Consider the following 17666-nt stretch of genomic DNA (forward strand, 5'->3'; position numbering starts at 1 on the left):
TTAAGCAGGGACTATTTCCTTGCTACATGTTCATACAAGACATACATCCCTGATCTCTGATCTCTGGGTACTACTGTAATAAAATAATAAACAACTAAAATAAGTAGAAGGGATTGTTGACATGTTTTTCCCAAACTCTGATGGAATTTCCCTCTCTCTCTGGGAAGTGAGTGTTAAAGCCTTTCTAGCAGGCTGGCTTTCCTAGGGATTGTTAAGAATCCTTCTGAAAACAAATGTGTACCTTCTGGAGTGGATCAGATTGTACCAAATGACAATGATCTTTAAAAAAAATTAAAATGGGAAGTTACTCTTTAGGAGGCGTTTTCCCCCACCATGCTTGTCCTCCTCTAAATTCCACAAGCTGAGGTCTGTATTACACTATCCACACACTCTGTACATATATTTAAGGACCAAAGTGTAAACATTACTAGCACGTGATTCTTAATGCATTGATTTGCCAAGTAGTCATGCCCCCTTTCCTCGTTATGTTTATAAGAAAGGGCTTTTGTTGTTGTTGAACTGAATGTATTCAATGAGTGGTTACTCACCACTGGGGCACAAGATTTATCACAGGGTAAAGTAGGAAGTATCTGTGCAAGCACACTGTTGAAATTCTTCACCACCCAGCACAGTAAAGACTTCAAAACTACGTTCTTCATACCTATGTGCATGAAGACAAGATAATGCTTAACATCAGGGTTTTTTTTAACATGTGCATTTTAATTCAAATCACCTGATTATCTACATAATAGAAGCAAGATACTTTGTTGAGTACTTTGACTACCTATGCTCAGTGCCCAAAGGACTCTGACTATCTCAGAGACATGTTCCAATCTCCAGGCTTTAGGGGCCTGTTTAATCAGCTGCCCTTGCCACTTCTACAGCTGGATTTTTGGAATCGAGTCAGGAGAGAAGCAGCTTAAGACAAAAGTAGGCCATGAGCACAAATGTGAGACAGCTGAGCATCCAACACTGGTACTATATCGTACATTTCTATTTATTTTGGCGTCAGAAGCTAAAGGCACACAGAGAAAACTGCATCTACAAAAGCAAAAAAAGTGCATTATTGTGCCAGCCATAGTTTAATATCCTTTCAGTCTGGCAGGCACATCAGACAGATGTCCTATAAAGCAACTCTCTTTAATTTAACCAAGGTATTCACTGCATAACCATAGGGACATACGCATGTTCACCTTTCATTTAGCTCAGATATATTACTTGTGACTCATTTTCACAAGGTCTTTTGGCTCAAATATGACATAAAATAATTCTTGGAGCCAATAGCAGGAATACTCTTGTTGCCAAACTCATCTTACCTCATTTTACCCTCACTAGCTAAATTGGATCAACTGAATAACAGTAAATGACCTAAGGCAGGATGACAGCAAAAATTTAAAAAACAAAAGAAAAAAAAAAGAAGACCTGGAGAGAAAACGGGAGATCAAATACAAGCAGAGATTCACGCAATGAGCAAGGCTGAAAGACAAACAAATAGCAAAGCCTTGGGAAAGAATGTGACAACACCAACAAGTCATATGATGCTGCAAACATTCCTTCTTAACAAATGTGATTTAAGAGTATCAGAGACTCAATGTTCCGGTCAGACCCCAAATGAACAGTAGCAAGATAACAAGAATTCGAGTCCAGGGGTTCTGTCCCCTCTCCCTACCTTTTGTTGTTGTCTTATGAAATTGATTGCCCAGATTCTCTTGGCCAGCTTCTGGACCAGGAAGGCAATAAAGCCTGCTTGATGTTTCCCTCAATTTTTCGGTAGATCCCTGGTGTAAATTACAGTAGCCTTAAGGTTGTTCTGATTTACATCCAGGTGACCCACGTGAAACATAAAAATTGCCAGACTGGATTAGACCCAAGATCCATCTAGTCCAGTATCCTATCTCCAACGGAGGTCAGTACCAGGTGCTTCAAAGGAAGGTGTAAGAACTCTTCAGTAAGCAGATGTGAGCTAATCTGCCACAGCACCCCCATTTGGTGTCACCCTGATCTCTACAATTTGGAGACTGGCTTAGGCCCTGAAGCATAAGGTATAGAATTTCATCCAAAATTTTTGTTATAATTAATTATAAAATTCTTGATAAGGGTGGCAGGCTATGATGCAGAAGTGGAGCTGCAAGGTGCCTCATGCGGTAGTGTGCCTAGGTTTTGAGACTTCCTTAATGGAGCCCTGGTGAAAGCCAGTGACAAACAATACTGCCTGGGCCTGCTTGGGAATGAGCCAGTGAGTAAGAGGTGAAAGGCTCTATATTGCAGTAGCAATCCCTGAACCATCCAGTCTTCAGAACACAAAATTGTTTGAAGATATACACACATGCTCCTCTATTTTGTAGCTATCCACCTCCGAAACCAAGATGAAAGGCTTTCAAGGAATCTTTGATTTCATGGGTGAGAGAGCTCTCTGGATGGACAGTGTTGTGTAGCACAAAACCACAGCCCTGTGGGCTGCCTATTTGAAAAAGGCCCAGCACTAAGTGATCATCCTGAGTAACCTGCTTTGTTGCTGCTTATGTATTTACATTCTTCTTCCAGTCTCTTTCTTCTTATCTTGGCTGAGGTTGAAGTCATTAGTAGAGAGTTAGTAGATCCTGACATGAAGTTTGTGTTCTGGTTGTCTGCCTCATTTCTGTGGTATAGACCAGAGAGAGAGAGTCTGTGCTATGTGCAACCACAGCCAAATCTGTAAATTGCATCTTTTATACACTCAGCAAAATGCATTTTTCTTCTGAAAAATAGCCATTTAGTGCTCTTGCCTCTATCAGGGAGTCTGTCCTTCAGTCACTACCTGGGTGTGTCGCACATTAGCATCTCTGGGAGCTGTGGGAGTTAGCAAGAGCATCTCTGTGGCAAGATGTTCTATGCTCAGTGTGTGCCAGATATGACCTTTTTTAAACAGAGTACTTTGCATTTAATATTTCCAATTATGAGACAATAGCATCTCAGGAAATAATTCTAGAATCTGTCCCCATCTCAGGGGATAATTCTCCACCCGAGAGTCACATAGGGCCTTATTTTCAGAAGGTCTGAGCACATACAGCTCCAGCTGAAGTCAATGGGAGCTGCTGGAACTAGGCCCATATTGCTCTATGAAATGATGCACAGAAATGTGAAAACAAAGTAAGAAACACCTGAAAAGGTAACAAAATTACTTCTCCCATTCTTGCCCTAAGAGTTCCTTTCCCTCCCAGCCCATTTCTACAGTAACACTGCTAAAGAATTCCTAAGGCTTTTGATGTTTCTCCAGAGAGAATGTTTGGATTTAATGTACATTCCAGATTGTCCTGTGAGTATTTGGTTTAGAAGATGCACACAGCACCCTGAGGCACCAGAGAAAAATGTTCAAACAGTCGAGCAACCCACAAGGCTGCCTCATCAAGGAAACCTTGGCTGTCGTTAAAAGTGGCTGTCGATGCTACAACACATCTCCATGTGTTAGTAACAAGCAATGGGGAAAAAGCAAGAGGGTGAAGGAATCAAAAGGACAAGGCACTAGTAGTCTGCTCTCTAAATCTGTGGCTCTTGAGTTCAGTATTTATGGAAACAATTTGTTAAGAGAGAGACAAGGAGAGATTACATTTCTTCAAGGAAAGAAGAAAAATCCAGTTTATCATGCATCGACTTCCTTCTCCTTTCTATTCTTTCTCAAGGAGACATTCTTCATCTCGAGAGAGCTTCAGCATAACTTCAGTGTTTGTTTCAGCTTTATGACTATTCTCCCGATGGTTTTACTCTAGATTCCCATGCCAGATACTTGAGCTGATTAGTTTGTGGGCTGCTAGTGTCAGACGTGGTTAGTGCAGAAAAAAAAACTAGCTGACAGCCCATCATCACTGGTTGAGATCTTGATTACTGTTTGGGTACAAACAGCAACATGCTCCCTTCTCCTTACAAATGTTTTCAGTCACACAAGGCATGTTCTAATGCTAAGATAATGAATGTGAATATAGCCTGTCTAGAAGAGAGGAGCTGCTGAAGAAACGAAAAACAGGTAAAGCCACAATGTGGTGCTGCTGGGGGGGGGGAGGGGGGCAAATTCTGAAACACTGACTTTTTTTTAATCAGACCTCACTCAGGCAAAACCTGCAAAACGTTTGAACAAAGACTGAGGATTTGCCATGTTGTGTCTCTTTAATGGATTCCTACTTAAATGCTTTTTAGTTTCAACAAAATATTCTACTAACAAGAATAAAGACATAGGGACAGATCCTCAGATGGTATAAATTGTCCATTTGGAGATATGACAATTTACACTAGCTAAGGACCTGCCCCTAATGTACATAGATAGCTTTGTTAGCAGATTAATAAAAGTTGTTTGTTCTTTGAGTTCAAGAGCAATATAAAACTCGGGTTCTGGTCTGTGTCCTTCCTGGAGCTGGTCAGTAAAAGGTTATTTTTCCCACTGCAGATTTTGATTACAGAAAGAATAGAAGGAAATCTATTTTGTCAAAGTTTTCAATGGAAGTTTTTGGACTTTTAATTGACAAACTGAAAACCCCCAAACTGAAATTTTTTTGGCCCAAAATTTTAGGCTTTTCAGTTTGCTAACAATTTTTTTTTTAATTTCAAGACCAGTAGACACTTTCAATACACTGAAAACTGAAGAGATGACAAAACCTTAACACTATGTTTACCTTTGATTTGTAGACCCTACTAGAGCCTGATCCTGTAACTCTTACTCAGCCAGGGTCATTACAGGTCTGTCACAAGGAAGGGAGCTGTGTGTAGCTGTGGTTGGTACATTGCTTTCTTCCATTACTGGTTGCGGGAGTCCCAGAGGATGTAAGGCAGAAGCTCGACTGGTTCTATCTGAACCTACAGGAGTGCCTAAAGAAAGGATGGCTCCCTCCTCCACACCAGGCAGCCCAGGAAAGGAGAAAATGAGAACTAGCTACCTATTACAGCTCTAGCTAGCGTAGAGCAGCCTGAGGGCTGCTGTAATGTGCACTAGCTGCTTATGGTACAAAAGTGGCCAAATGCCAACTGGGGATAATTAAAGTGCAGCACACTGCAGCCATTCCCCCACTCTGACACACCCTCTGCCTGGGAGCTGCAAGGAGGGAGGCATAGGAGCTGGTTATGCTGTCTCTATATACACTGGGGACTCCCCCATGCAGGGGAATCCCCAGCAGGAGACTTGTTTGTGGTTTTAGCTCCCTTAGGGGACTTTCCGCTTTCTTTGCACTGCTCATGGGGCACAAGCATCAATGTGGCCTCCTGGCCTTTTTTAAATAACATGTTTGTCCCTCAGGCAGTTCTCAAAGTTTATTTCATGGTTTGAATAACACATTCTGCTAAACCATTTTTTGCAGGATGGCATGTGCAGATATAACATCTCTGATGCTACTGAATGCATCTAATGAAGTGAGCTGTAGCTCACGAAAGCTTATGCTCAAATAAATTTGTTAATCTCTAAGGTGCCACAAGTACTCCTTTTCTTTTTGCGAATACAGACTAACACGGCTGCATCTCTGATGCTGTTACTTTTCATGAAAGCTTGGAAATCAGCTGAAACAAATGAATTGTGGACCACTGTTGCTTACAACATTGCTTGCAGTCCTTGTAGAATGTGTATGATACTTGCAGAAGTCATGGATGACATGCAAAAAACTTCAGGAATAATTGTCCACAGCTACTAGAAAATTGGTACCCAAGAATGGGCCTGTGAAATCCGGATGAATTCTGCTCCCAGGGAGCAATTGGCCAGTTCCAAGATGAAGTGGTGCAAAGCCGGACACATTTTGCACCATCTAACAGCCAAAACAGCCAAAATAGCTGTTAGTCAATACCTGGCCACCATACATATCCTCCAGTCAATGCCTTCATCTTGACTACACAAAGATACAAAGCATGCAGCTCCTCCAGGGCTCTTGCCTGTAGTTTCATAGGTATGATGGCATGAATCCCCCACATCAGACATCCTTGAGCAACTGTGATTTTATTCCTCCTGTGGCAGAATGGTTTAAGCTCTCCACTGGTTCTTTCTTCCAGCCTTTTCAGGTAGCTTCATATAATTCTGCTAAGGTAATGTCTCTGCTTGTTGCTTGTTTCAGTATCTCCTGAGTAATAGTAAGTATGCCAATTTGTGCCACATTGAACATTTCAAGTTGTAAGTTCATCTTGTTGTGTGAAGCTTGTATCCAACAGTGGAAGTCACATTAACCATTTCAATGCTGAGCTGTTCCCTTAAGATGGACATCTAGTTATGGCCCCCAAGAATAAAGCCCATCTCTGAACATGAGCAGTGGCCATTTCCACATTCCTGGGATTAAAAATGGTCAACAAGGGTCTATGATCTGTCACGAGCAAAAATTTCCTACCATACAGGTAATGTCCAAATTTCTCAATTCCTCAGACCAGACTCATGGCTTCACAGTCTATCTGGGCATAGTCATGTTCTGCTGGACTTAAGGGATCTGGGAGCAAAAGCAATAGGTAATTCCTGGCCACCAGGCATCACGAGGGAGATCACTGGTCCAATTCCACAGGGTGATATGCCCCATGCCAAGGAGATTGCGAGCTCTAGGTTGTAGTGAGTTAACACTTGATCAGAAGTAACTAGCTGCCTTGCCTTCTGGAAAGCCTCTTCGCATTGCTTAGTCCATTTCCACTGCTTCCATTTCTGAAGCTACTGATTCAGTGGGTAAAACACTGTTTCTAGGTTTGACAAGAATTTATGGTGATAATTAATGAACCTGATGAATGAGCAAACTTGTGACTCATCTTCAGGGTGAGGTTTCCTCATAACAGCTTCAACTTTAGCATCTATGATATGCCAACAGTAAGTCACTGCTTCCTTGAAGAATTCACATTTATCATGGTTCATCCATAATCTACATTCTTCCAACCTTTTGAAAACTTGTGCCAGATTTTTCAAGTGATCCTCACTGGATCCAGTGACAATGAAGTCATGTAAGAAACACCTACAACTTGGTATTCTTTGGAGTCCCTCGTCCAATGCCTTCTGCTGGACTACGGGGAGCAGATGCCACTCCATATACCAGTCAGTTGTACTGAAACAAGCCTTTTTCAGCATTGATGGTGAGGAATTTCCTCAACCCTGACTCTACTTCCATTTGCAGGTAAGCCTGAACTAAGCCCATTTTGCAGAATTTTTTCCCTCTGACCAGTGATAAGAAAATATCTTGAATGCAATGTAAGGGTATTGTTCCATCTGGCGTACAGGATTCCTTACTGCACCATTTTTCTTCATGATAAGAGCCATGGGAGTCACCCATTCACTCCAGTTCACCCTGATTAGTATGCTCATACCATCCAGACATTCCAGCTCCTTGTCAACTGCAAGTGGTGGCAAGTGTCATTTGTCGAGCCTTGAAGAACTGAGTGTTTGACCCGTCTATCAGAATGATGTTGGCTTTGATGACTTTCAGGTGCCCAGTGCCCTTTCTGAAACACTGACAGAGCTCTAGAAAGAATCTCTTCCAGATTGTTGTGTGCTAGCACTCTGATAGATTTGAAGAGCCTTGATGGATTGCCATTCTAAGCAAATGCTTTTCGGCCAACTTCATTCAGACAATGCTGATCCTCCAATTTTTAATGATGTAGAAGTCCTTGTGCTGTTCACTTATTGTGTTCTCCTAAGAGACTGATTTTCTGTTCTGTGTACGTCTTCAGCATAATATTAGTCTGTCATTTCCAACTTGCTGTTGCTGAAGGTTTCCAGGTATTCTTTATGTAAAATCACAGACACAGCTCCATCTTATATCCCACTCCATCTTAACAGGTTTCCCATTTACCACAGGTGTCACCCAGATGCCTTCTTTGACTTTTTCCTGCATTCAAGCCACTTCCAGGCATGCAGGGCCTAAATTGACTAAGTAGTACTCGCTGCTATTAGCTTCGGCTTGCAAAACATGCACCTTGCAGTATGTTTCAGGTCTCTTCTTGGCAAACAAACCTGCAGACTGCTTGGATGTGCCCCTTTTTGCCACAGTGCCAGTAGTCCTACGCTGGAAATGGCAATCAGTTGCATTGTGTCCACCCTTGCCATGGCAATAGCAGTTTCCCTGTGACTCTGTCTTGTCTTTTTAACCTTGAAATGTAATGTATTATACTTGTAGAGTGTTCACTCTTAGCCATTGATTGAAGCCCATGCGATTCTCAGATGACAGCCTCCATAGAGGCAGTTGTCTCCAGAGCTCTCTTGAATGTGAGGGTGGTTGCTGTCAGGAGATGCTTCTGGGTCTCCTCATCTCTGATACCACAAACCAGTTGATGCCTCAGGGCATCTCCAAAATTGCAGTGTTCCTCTAATCTTTGTAGTGAAGCTCCATGCGTCATGATGGTTGTACCTGCCTGCCGATTGCGCGTATAGAATCTAAAGTGCTCAGCTATCTCCAAAGGTTTAGGTGTAAAATGCTCTTATAATATTGTCACTAGCTCTTCAAAAGTCTTGGTGCATGGGCTGTCTAGAGATGTCAGACTGCGAAGTAGGTGGGATGTATTTGCCATCCATACAATTCAGCAATGAAGGCACTTCTCATCTGGTGCATCATGAAGCACAAACTCTTGCTCCAATCACTCAATATATGTAGGCCAGTCTTCTGTGCTGCCAGACATCTCCATATATTCTTTTTTGGGACCCCATGACATCACAATGCCCCAAACTGTGTTTTCACTATCAGCAGTTAGACCAACACTACCTCTTTAAATCTTCGTAAGGCTGTTAACACCACCAGACATGCCTTATCTACCTGTAGGGATATTGCATGCTCCTTCCCTTCCATCAGTAAGGGAACCATATACTGCACCAGGTCTGTGTCAGCCCCCGCCCTCAGCACAGCCATACTCACTCATGGGCTCCTGGTGCTGGAGGACAGTTAAAATAGTAGCTGCATTCTGAGCCCGACCTCATTGTCATCACTGTTGGATCCGTTTACTCAGCTGCTGCATTGTTTCTTGCTCCCCCACACTCTACTACTCCCCTGCTAAGGATCTTGATACAGACAGATACCCTGTAGTAGATAGACATGGAACATGTACAATGGCATTACATACATTACACGTCTCCCATTGGCTAGTATAGGCAGCTCTCTCTGCCTAGTGTTCTGGCATTTGTAGATTGTATTCTTCGGTGCCTGTGTCTCCCCAGGTATTGTATAGAGAGGCTAGGCACCTAACTTGGCTTTAAAGATCACAGTGTTGTTCCTGGGATTTTCTAGGCATCTAAAAATTAGGCACTGTGACACTCAGCATTGTAACATCCAATCCCTATGTGGATCCCACTCTAAGGAGACATCAGGTGCTTTAATATGTTTCTGAGGAGAAGTAGAAAATAGTAGAGATGTGTAATGGGATCCTCTGATACAATACAAAATTCATTGCTACGGATCATGTTCTGCCCTCAGTTGCTGTCAAGGCGAGGATAGACCTGAGGGTATAATTTATGCTGTAATACTATTAACAATGTCTTGACCAGTTAATGATCCACAGACCTCAGAAACTGTACAATTAATTCATTTCCTACACATACACTTTTCCAGTCATTTTCAAGTTCTCCTGAGTGTAACTCTAATAGTGGGCCTGAATTTGGCCCATCGGTCATAGATATAACTCAAACACTTACCACATTAGTAACCCACAAGTTACAGTCTCCTTGAAATGCAATTGTTCCAGCTCTGCCATGTTCTGTAATGTGAAGTGCTATCCACTAGTACGGGCTAAAACCATTAATCTAATTCAGAAGTTCTCAAACTGTGAGTCGGGACCCCAAAGTGAGTTGCAACCTCATTTTAATGGGGTTGCCAGGGCTGGCTTAGACTTGCTGGGCCCCAGGCAGAAGCCTGAGCCCCAACACCCCAGGTGGGGGGGGCAAAGCTGAAGTCCAAGGGCTTCAGCCCTGGGTGGCAGGGCTCAGGTTACAGGCCCCCTACCTGGGGCTGAAGCCCTTGGGCTTTGGCTTTGGTCCCCCTGCCAGGGGTGTTGGGGCTCAGGCTTTGCCCCCACCCCCCAGGGCAGCTGGGCTTGGGCAGGCTTGGGCTTCGGTTCCCCTCTCCTGGGGTCATGTAATACTTTTTGTTGTCAGAAGGGGGTTGCAGTGGAATGAAGTTTGAGAACCCCGATCTCATTTCATTTGGACCTGTGATGGAATTAAAGAGACAGAGTCTCTAGAGGGAATGAGTCATTCACGGCCATGCTCTCTCTATCCGCTTTCTTACATAACTGTGTGATGTGGACAAACGGATATGAGACTATGAAAATAACTGACCTGATCAGGTAATTGGGCAAGGCCACAGGGGGGTTTCTGAAAAATGCCAGTGAACACTCAAGTGGTAACATGGACTTATCTGAACAGGTGCAGATAAGAGCTGCCCAAGGGAGGTGGTATGAAGGTGGCTTTAGGCCTCTGTGATCCTATGCTAGTCAGGAACTAACATGGTCTCTATTGCAACTTAGGCAGCCCAGGGAATTGCTAGAAGTTATGGGGAAGCTCTGCAACTCAGAGCTACCCAGCATGGCTGTAGTGGCCTGCACTCTCCACACATCCTCACTATGCCAGAGTTTGGGTGGAAACTTCTGTAAGGCAGCTCATAGTTTTCCTTTGAAATACCTGCACCTCCCTGATAGCTAAGGAACCCTGTATGGCACAATAACATTTAGAGGTTGTAGGGAAGGGGAGAATTCCTCCCTGGTACTTATTAGTCAAAGACAGTAAATACCTGAAAATGATTTCCTGGGCCTTGAAGGCATGATAACAAGCGACCCTCACCAGTATTCAACAACCGGACGATAGCATGGTGAGGAAAAGAAACCCAGAAAAATGTGAGGGGAGGGTAAGGGAAGGGGAGGAGATGAGATGGAGGGAGTTTCATGAGTTTGAGATCTGATTCCAATGTTTGGATACTTGTCTAAGCCTATGGAGACACCTATACTCCCACCACTGCATGACCTCCAATCCACTCCTTCATCTTGTTCCCATTGCTAGGGTAAGGAGTTGTAATAACAGTACCTGGGGACTGGCTACCTCTGGAATTACATGGGAAGGGCTAGGAATAGAGCTTTCCTTGGTTGCTGGTTCAGCTCAGATCAGTCCTTGCGACTGAACATTGCTAGGACCATTCAGCAACATGTGGACTGAATTTGTTTGACTTCAGTCCAGTTTCCAGATGACAAGTGCCCAAATCTCAAAAGCAGACACCCCCAAATGGGCTTAAGTTGTAGGCAGTTGCAGCAAAATGGCAAGGACTGACTAGACATGCAAGCTGCACTATGCTCTCAATGTCAGAGGTGATTCCTTCCTCCAGAGCAGGAGTGTCAGGTAGCTTATGATGTCACTGATCTATTGTGCTAATGTATCCATAGAATTATCCATAGAAACTTACTATCTGTTCAGTGCATTCCACAAACCAACCAATTAAAAGAACAAATCATACTAAGTACAAAATGTAAAGCAGCATAACTCGCCCTGCTGCTGATTATGAGTGTATGATAAAGACCATTTTACAGTTGTAATAAATGTGATCATGAGGAATGTAATGGACTGATCACTCATTAAAAACCAACCTCTGCATTAAAATAAGAACATACCATAATTCTACCATTTCTTAAAGTATCTATTATATATAATCTTCAGTACAATAACTGCAGCTTTCCATTACAACTCAAAGGCTTGTATTTTCTCAAAAATAATTATTAAATGTAATTAATCAAACAAAGCAAGCTACTAAACAAGCAAAATCATACAACATAAAAACTTTTAAGATCCCATAAATGTTATCTTAACACTAGCAATTTAGGAGTGAATACCGTTTGCACTTTTTCAGAACGTTTTGCCTCTGCAAGGTAACACAGCTGTGGACTGGCCTGCTTTTATAAACAAACTATGCAGACCTCAGTCTGATAACTTGGATCACAAAACAAAACTGTTTGATTTCTTGAAGCTACAGTGCCTCTCACTGTTCAGGACTTCAGTTCAGTTTATTCTCAGGATCTCTGTTTAATCTCTCTCTTCCCTCCTTCCCCCAAAATAGGAGAGTTACCCAGAAGATTTCACAGCAAAGCAATAAGTATATAATGGTTATTGCTTTGTGTGATACACAGGGTAATGTAGCCGTGTTCAGTCCGGATCCACTTTAGGTTTAGCCTAGGTTTGAGGACTGAATCAGGGATAGAGTTTCAATTCAGTGGAGCAGAAACCTTCTGAGATTCAGTATTTATTAGACTCCCCAGTCAAAATAGGGGTTTCATTGTGCTCAGCACTGTACAAGAACAGTCTCTGCCATGAAGAGCAAAGTGGTGGAGAACTTGCAATATCAGTGATACCTGTGAAATTTCTGGCATTTTGCCATCTAAACTGGATCAAGCCAACAGGGCCCTTACATTCCTAGATTCAGTTGGACACAAAATCTAAGGGATGGGTTTGAGTGCAGAAATAATTGTCTAAACCCTCCCAAAGTCATAGTGGAGGAGACAATGGGTCAGAAGTTCTGATTTGGTGCCATCTTTGTTAGATATACAGAATGTAAGTATGTTATAACATTATAGTTTGCCAGTTTACAAGTTAAGGGCCAACTTTTCCCTTGCTGTACATGTGAAGTTTATATTGATTGCACTGGAAGCTGGCAACATATCCAAGGGGAGAATTTGGCTCTAACTGGATAGGTAAATATGGCCGACATAGAAACAAGCTTGTGTCTTTCACCAACAGAAATTGGTCCACTAAGAGATGTTACCTCATCCACCTTGTCTTTCATAGATACATACTTCATATTGAATGGATTCATACAGTACTATAGGACATGTGAATACTAGGGAATGAAATAAAATGTCAGGATAAAAGCTTTAAAATTAAGGAAAACCTCCCACTCACCTCACAAAACTGTCTCTTCATCCCTTAATATTCCCAGTAGTGTGGATGGAAGTTTGGCATACACTTCAGGGGACAATAGACCCCTACGGCAGAATTCCAGAACCACAACACAATCCTGAAGAAGAATTGTGACAAAATAAATAAATAACAGTGGGCAGCTGTTAGGCCCTCTAAGTGTCTTTTCATTTAAAGAGTAAATTGAAATGACCATAACAGGAAACCTAAATAATTGTTCATGAACTTTTCAATACAATTAAGTTACAACATTTCAAAGGCCTTTTTAAATGGAGTCTTTGAAAACCAAGGAAAAGTCTGCGTAAGCAGGAATAAGGAATCTACTGACCCATTCATAATTTTTACAAAATTAAACCTTCAGCAATCTATTAGGGGTCACTATGTGAGGCAGTATTAAACTAATACTGTGCACCTAAAACACAGAGGTTAGAGAAAATATTGTGTGTAAATATTAATTCATTTTGTAAAACTTTTTTTTATAATGCTGCCATGCCTGCCCCCTTTCTATGTCTATGATTTCTTCAGTCATTAACAGGTTTGAGTTTTATTGGATTATATATTTGCAGAGAGCAAAATTGCACGTACGTTTCCAGAAACTGAATTTTTAAACAAGCACATGCAAGTATTCATGCCGCAATTGCTTGTGCACTCAGAGTACAGAGACAGTGGTACCTGACCAAGCAGAGGTGAGCAACACAACTTATAGTTCATATAATTGCAATCAGTCCACAGAATAAAATATCTGAAAAATAAAAATCAGTCTTGAACCTGTGAAGCCAACCCCCCCCAAATGGATCAGATAAATTATTCACTGTTTCATTATTCACTCAAATCTGCCTTATAAATACAGATGTGGGTAAGTCCCTTCAGCATTTCAAAAATCAGTGCACATAATGGGCTTACCTTCTAGTACAGTATGACCTTGCTATTCATACTGAATTCAGTAACAAATGTGCTTTTAACAACTACATTCTAGTCCCAACTGAAAATAGATTAGCATAAAATACCCTAATCTTCCTCACAAAGAATATGCTTTGACACTAAATTTGACAGATTTATTAAAATCAACTTTATTATTGCCTGCTGTTCCCAAAATGACAGGGCCGTGCAAACTGCTAGTTTCTCTCTTTATCCAGCTCCATCTGTGCAGCCTTAAGGGGTATTTTTAAAAATAGGAAGTTTTGGATGTTTTTTGTCCATAATTAAAGAACACAACTTTATTCCAAATAGATGTATATAATCTTTTGTATAAAAATTCACAGTTTCTAAAAGACCTCGGGTTAGTTATAGTTAGCATAATTCAGCATAAGTATGACAGTACTGTTGAAGAAATAGTGAATTCATCTGTAAATGTGCAATCTCCCCTCTACGGCACTTCTTCATGCCTGGACACGACATTGCAGGGGACTTCCTCTCACAACCCCTCTGCTGGTCACTTTCTCAGCTATGATGATCACTCCCAGCTGGTTCCTTCCCAACTATCTCACTAGGCCTTCTGTGGCTCAGCCTCAGGGCCAAGTCACCCGACACTTCAGTCCCCTTCCAGGGTTCAGCTCCAAACAAAAGATCCTTCACCTTTCCTGGGCTTGACTTCACCTAATTCCCCTTGTGAGGATATTGACCCTCCAGCCTTTTCTCTGCTGGGAGTCTAAGTATCACGGAAACTAGCTTTCTGTCTCTCCTGGGCTTCTACTTCATTCCCTGGTCCTCACAGACCCTACCTTGGGGCTCCTCTCCACTCTAGCACCCCACCACAGGAAATAATCCTATTCTTCTAACTCTGATTCCTGGCCCCAGCCAGTTCCAAACTACAGGACCTTCCCAGGGCGAGATAACTCTCTCTTAACCATCTCCTCCCTTTTGGAGTTCCCAGCTCTATGTAAATAGTGCTGTCCCCAGTTCACCATGACAGGTGGGGTCAGTCTTTCTAATGTAATCCCATTACACCCAGCTAGGGTCATTAATTAGTCCTTATCATCAGAGAGGTTGAGGAATAGCTAAGTCATAGGCAAGGCTGAGCCCAGTTTTCCTCAAAGGGCCATCCAGCCTGTGACACCATCTCACTGACTTTTGTTTTTTTAAAAAAATCCTCATGACTAATCAGTAAAAGACCTTTCATTTTTGCAGTGGAAAAAGGTAAAGATAATGCTTAAGCCCTGATTTTTACTAGAGACTGTCAATAATGTGGCCAGTAATGACCAACTTGGATTATGACACTTGTCTACTAGGAATTTAATTAAGACTACCACACACATTTCATGACATCACAAAAGAGCTTTCTGATGGTAATAAATGTCACTCATTTCCAATCTGCCTTTGAATCAGCAACCTCTATATTGAAATTCTTTATGGGGCATTTCCAAGCCCTTGAGCCTTCCAGTCATTAATGATGGCTGCTGGATGCAAAGATAGTGAAATACCATAAGAAAGAATGCTCTCCTGGTATTTTAAGCCTATTCCAAACTGGGAAGCACTAGAAATATCATAAGAAAGCTTGATTGTGTGAGATTTCCAGCCCAATTTTCAGACTGAACGTAGGCTTTGATAAATTTGCTCAACTTAAACTAACTGATCAATTTCCACAACTTTAGCATTTTACTCAAAACTAGTTTTTTAGCTGTATCACACAATTCCCTTGCTCTAGCAGGTTAAATTCAGACCCTGGATAGTACATTTTTGTCATTACTTACGTTTTGTCATTACTTAGATAGTAAGGTCTTTGCGGCAGAGGCCAGCTATTCATATTATGTGTGTACATTGCTTAGCACAGTGTGGCTCTGATCTTTGGCTGGAGCCTGTTGGTGCCATCACAATACAGATAATGAATAATAATCACAAAATATAATCATGGCGCGCCCACATTTAGTCCCATGCCAGCCATTACCCTTAAAGACAATTTTCGGATTATATCTGATTATTACCTATTCACGTTATTTTAGTGGTATGACATTAGGTAATGTAGTTATATGTAGATGACAGTAATGTTTGTCACATATTGGTTGTATGCAGCTACATTAAGGGTGAGGAAGTACTTTTTAATAATGATCTTTCATTACAAGGATAATTTGTCCCCTTTTGAGGGATTAATGTTGTTGACCAGCAGTAAGAGCCAGAACTCCTATGCACAGAGAAAACATAGGTGGTAAATTATTTACTGTCTCCAGCTACCCACAGTGAGGAACAGAATATTTGTATGTCACAGTGGCCCCTTTGAACCCTTACAAACTACCAGGAACTTCCCATCTCCAGTGGCATCATGTGGTCTATACCACCCTCAGAAAGGAGAATGTATTCTTTTCCTTCTGAGGCTGAGTTATTTGATTCTCAAGGAGCTCACTGGATAGCAGGTAACACAACAAAACATGCATTTATTATGAAAGCATTCAGAGAGAGGAAATAAGCTGGTATCTATATGAATCTCGAGGATCATAAATGTCTACTGTTACAACCAAGAAGCCTGGATGACAGTCAAAATTCTGCTCATCCTTCTCAAGTATATTAAAATCCAGCTTTTTGCCAAATAATATCAATGATCAAAAGGTATAAACACTAAGCCTTTTTATGCTAATGATTGCATTTAATTCTTACCTGAGTAGTTTCATCAATTAAAAGAGGCAGAAGTATTTAAAAAGGGTTCTTAACAGTGGATTAATTATTCACAATCCTTCTTAAAAAAATATTTGATTTTGAATCTCATTTAACAAAGTTCCTTTTTAGCCTTCAGCACTTGTGTTACATTTCCTTTGTTTTAAATCTTCCCAAACTCTTAGAAACTATCCAGCTAGCAGACTCCCTGCCTTCATTTTTATTAGTTTAATGTGGGACTCATTGAACTTTAATATATTTGTGGTTTAAACATAAAAAAGAAGACTTGAAAGCTTAAGTAATATGAGTCTTTTGTGTGTGTGTGAGAGAGAGAGAGAGAGAAAGAGAGAGCTTTAAGGCAAAGGATTTCTGATTTCTCTGAATTGGCAGGAATATGGAATATGGAAAACCTCTTAAGGTGAAATCACATTTCTGTAACCAGATTTCATTACGAAGAAATGTCAGAGTTAAAGCCTATTGGAAGCAAGACAACAAATTTTAGCTGTAGAGATAGAAAATTGCATTCACGCTGGGAGCTATGCAATGGGAAGAATGTCTGCAACATATTTTAATAAGAAATAGTTCTTAATTAAATATATCCCCCTCAGCAGTGATTAATATTGGGTGGACTTTGTATTTATACATTATATGTTAGCACAAAGTCATACCATCTTGTAAACAGTATTTATCGCATGTGTTCAACAGTAACTGCTGCAAAACAGGAACGTATAATAAGTAAAATCACCATAGTCAATTCTGACTAAGCAAGAGCCTCTCATATGTTTTTACTAGAGGCAATTCAGAATGTTCACAATGTACAATATTCCTCTGTAGAATGTTTTCGCTCAACAATACTTGCAAATTAATCTTTGATCAGAGTAGTGAGGTGTGAAAAGGAAAGGAAGGATAGTCTTGTGGTTAAGGCACTGGAATGGGTCTCAAGCAATAGAGCCTCGGTTTCTAGCTCTGGTGCAGTGTTCCTGTGTGACCTAGGGCAAATCATTTAATCTTTCTATGTCTCAGTTTCCTATATGCAAACTGAGTTCAATAATACTTCCTTTTTTTCACTCTTTGTCTGTTTATGTTTTGATCCTGATTATTAAAGTGAAACTTTTTAAAATCTGCTGGACCTGATAATTTGCCCCCAAGAGTATTAAAATAATTTACTATTAAGTATTATTATTAAACCATTAATATTGATTTTTGACATATCTTTGAACACTAGGGA

At 41.2% G+C, this 17666-nt stretch overlaps 1 long non-coding RNA gene across 1 annotated transcript in view; it reads right to left on the reverse strand.

The window, feature by feature from the left end:
- Nucleotides 1-12999, reverse strand: part of LOC122459531 — a 59626-nt gene extending 46627 nt beyond the window's left edge. The window contains exons 1-2 of the long non-coding RNA XR_006280290.1: nt 12839-12999; nt 549-661 (exon numbers count right to left, since the gene is read on the reverse strand). This is a non-coding gene — a long non-coding RNA (uncharacterized LOC122459531). The remainder of the gene's footprint in view (nt 1-548; nt 662-12838) is intronic.
- Between the last annotated feature and the right edge of the window lie 4667 nt (nt 13000-17666).

The sequence above is a fragment of the Dermochelys coriacea genome, chromosome 3 (assembly GCF_009764565.3).
Source record: "Dermochelys coriacea isolate rDerCor1 chromosome 3, rDerCor1.pri.v4, whole genome shotgun sequence".
Taxonomy (NCBI): Eukaryota; Metazoa; Chordata; order Testudines; family Dermochelyidae; genus Dermochelys; species Dermochelys coriacea.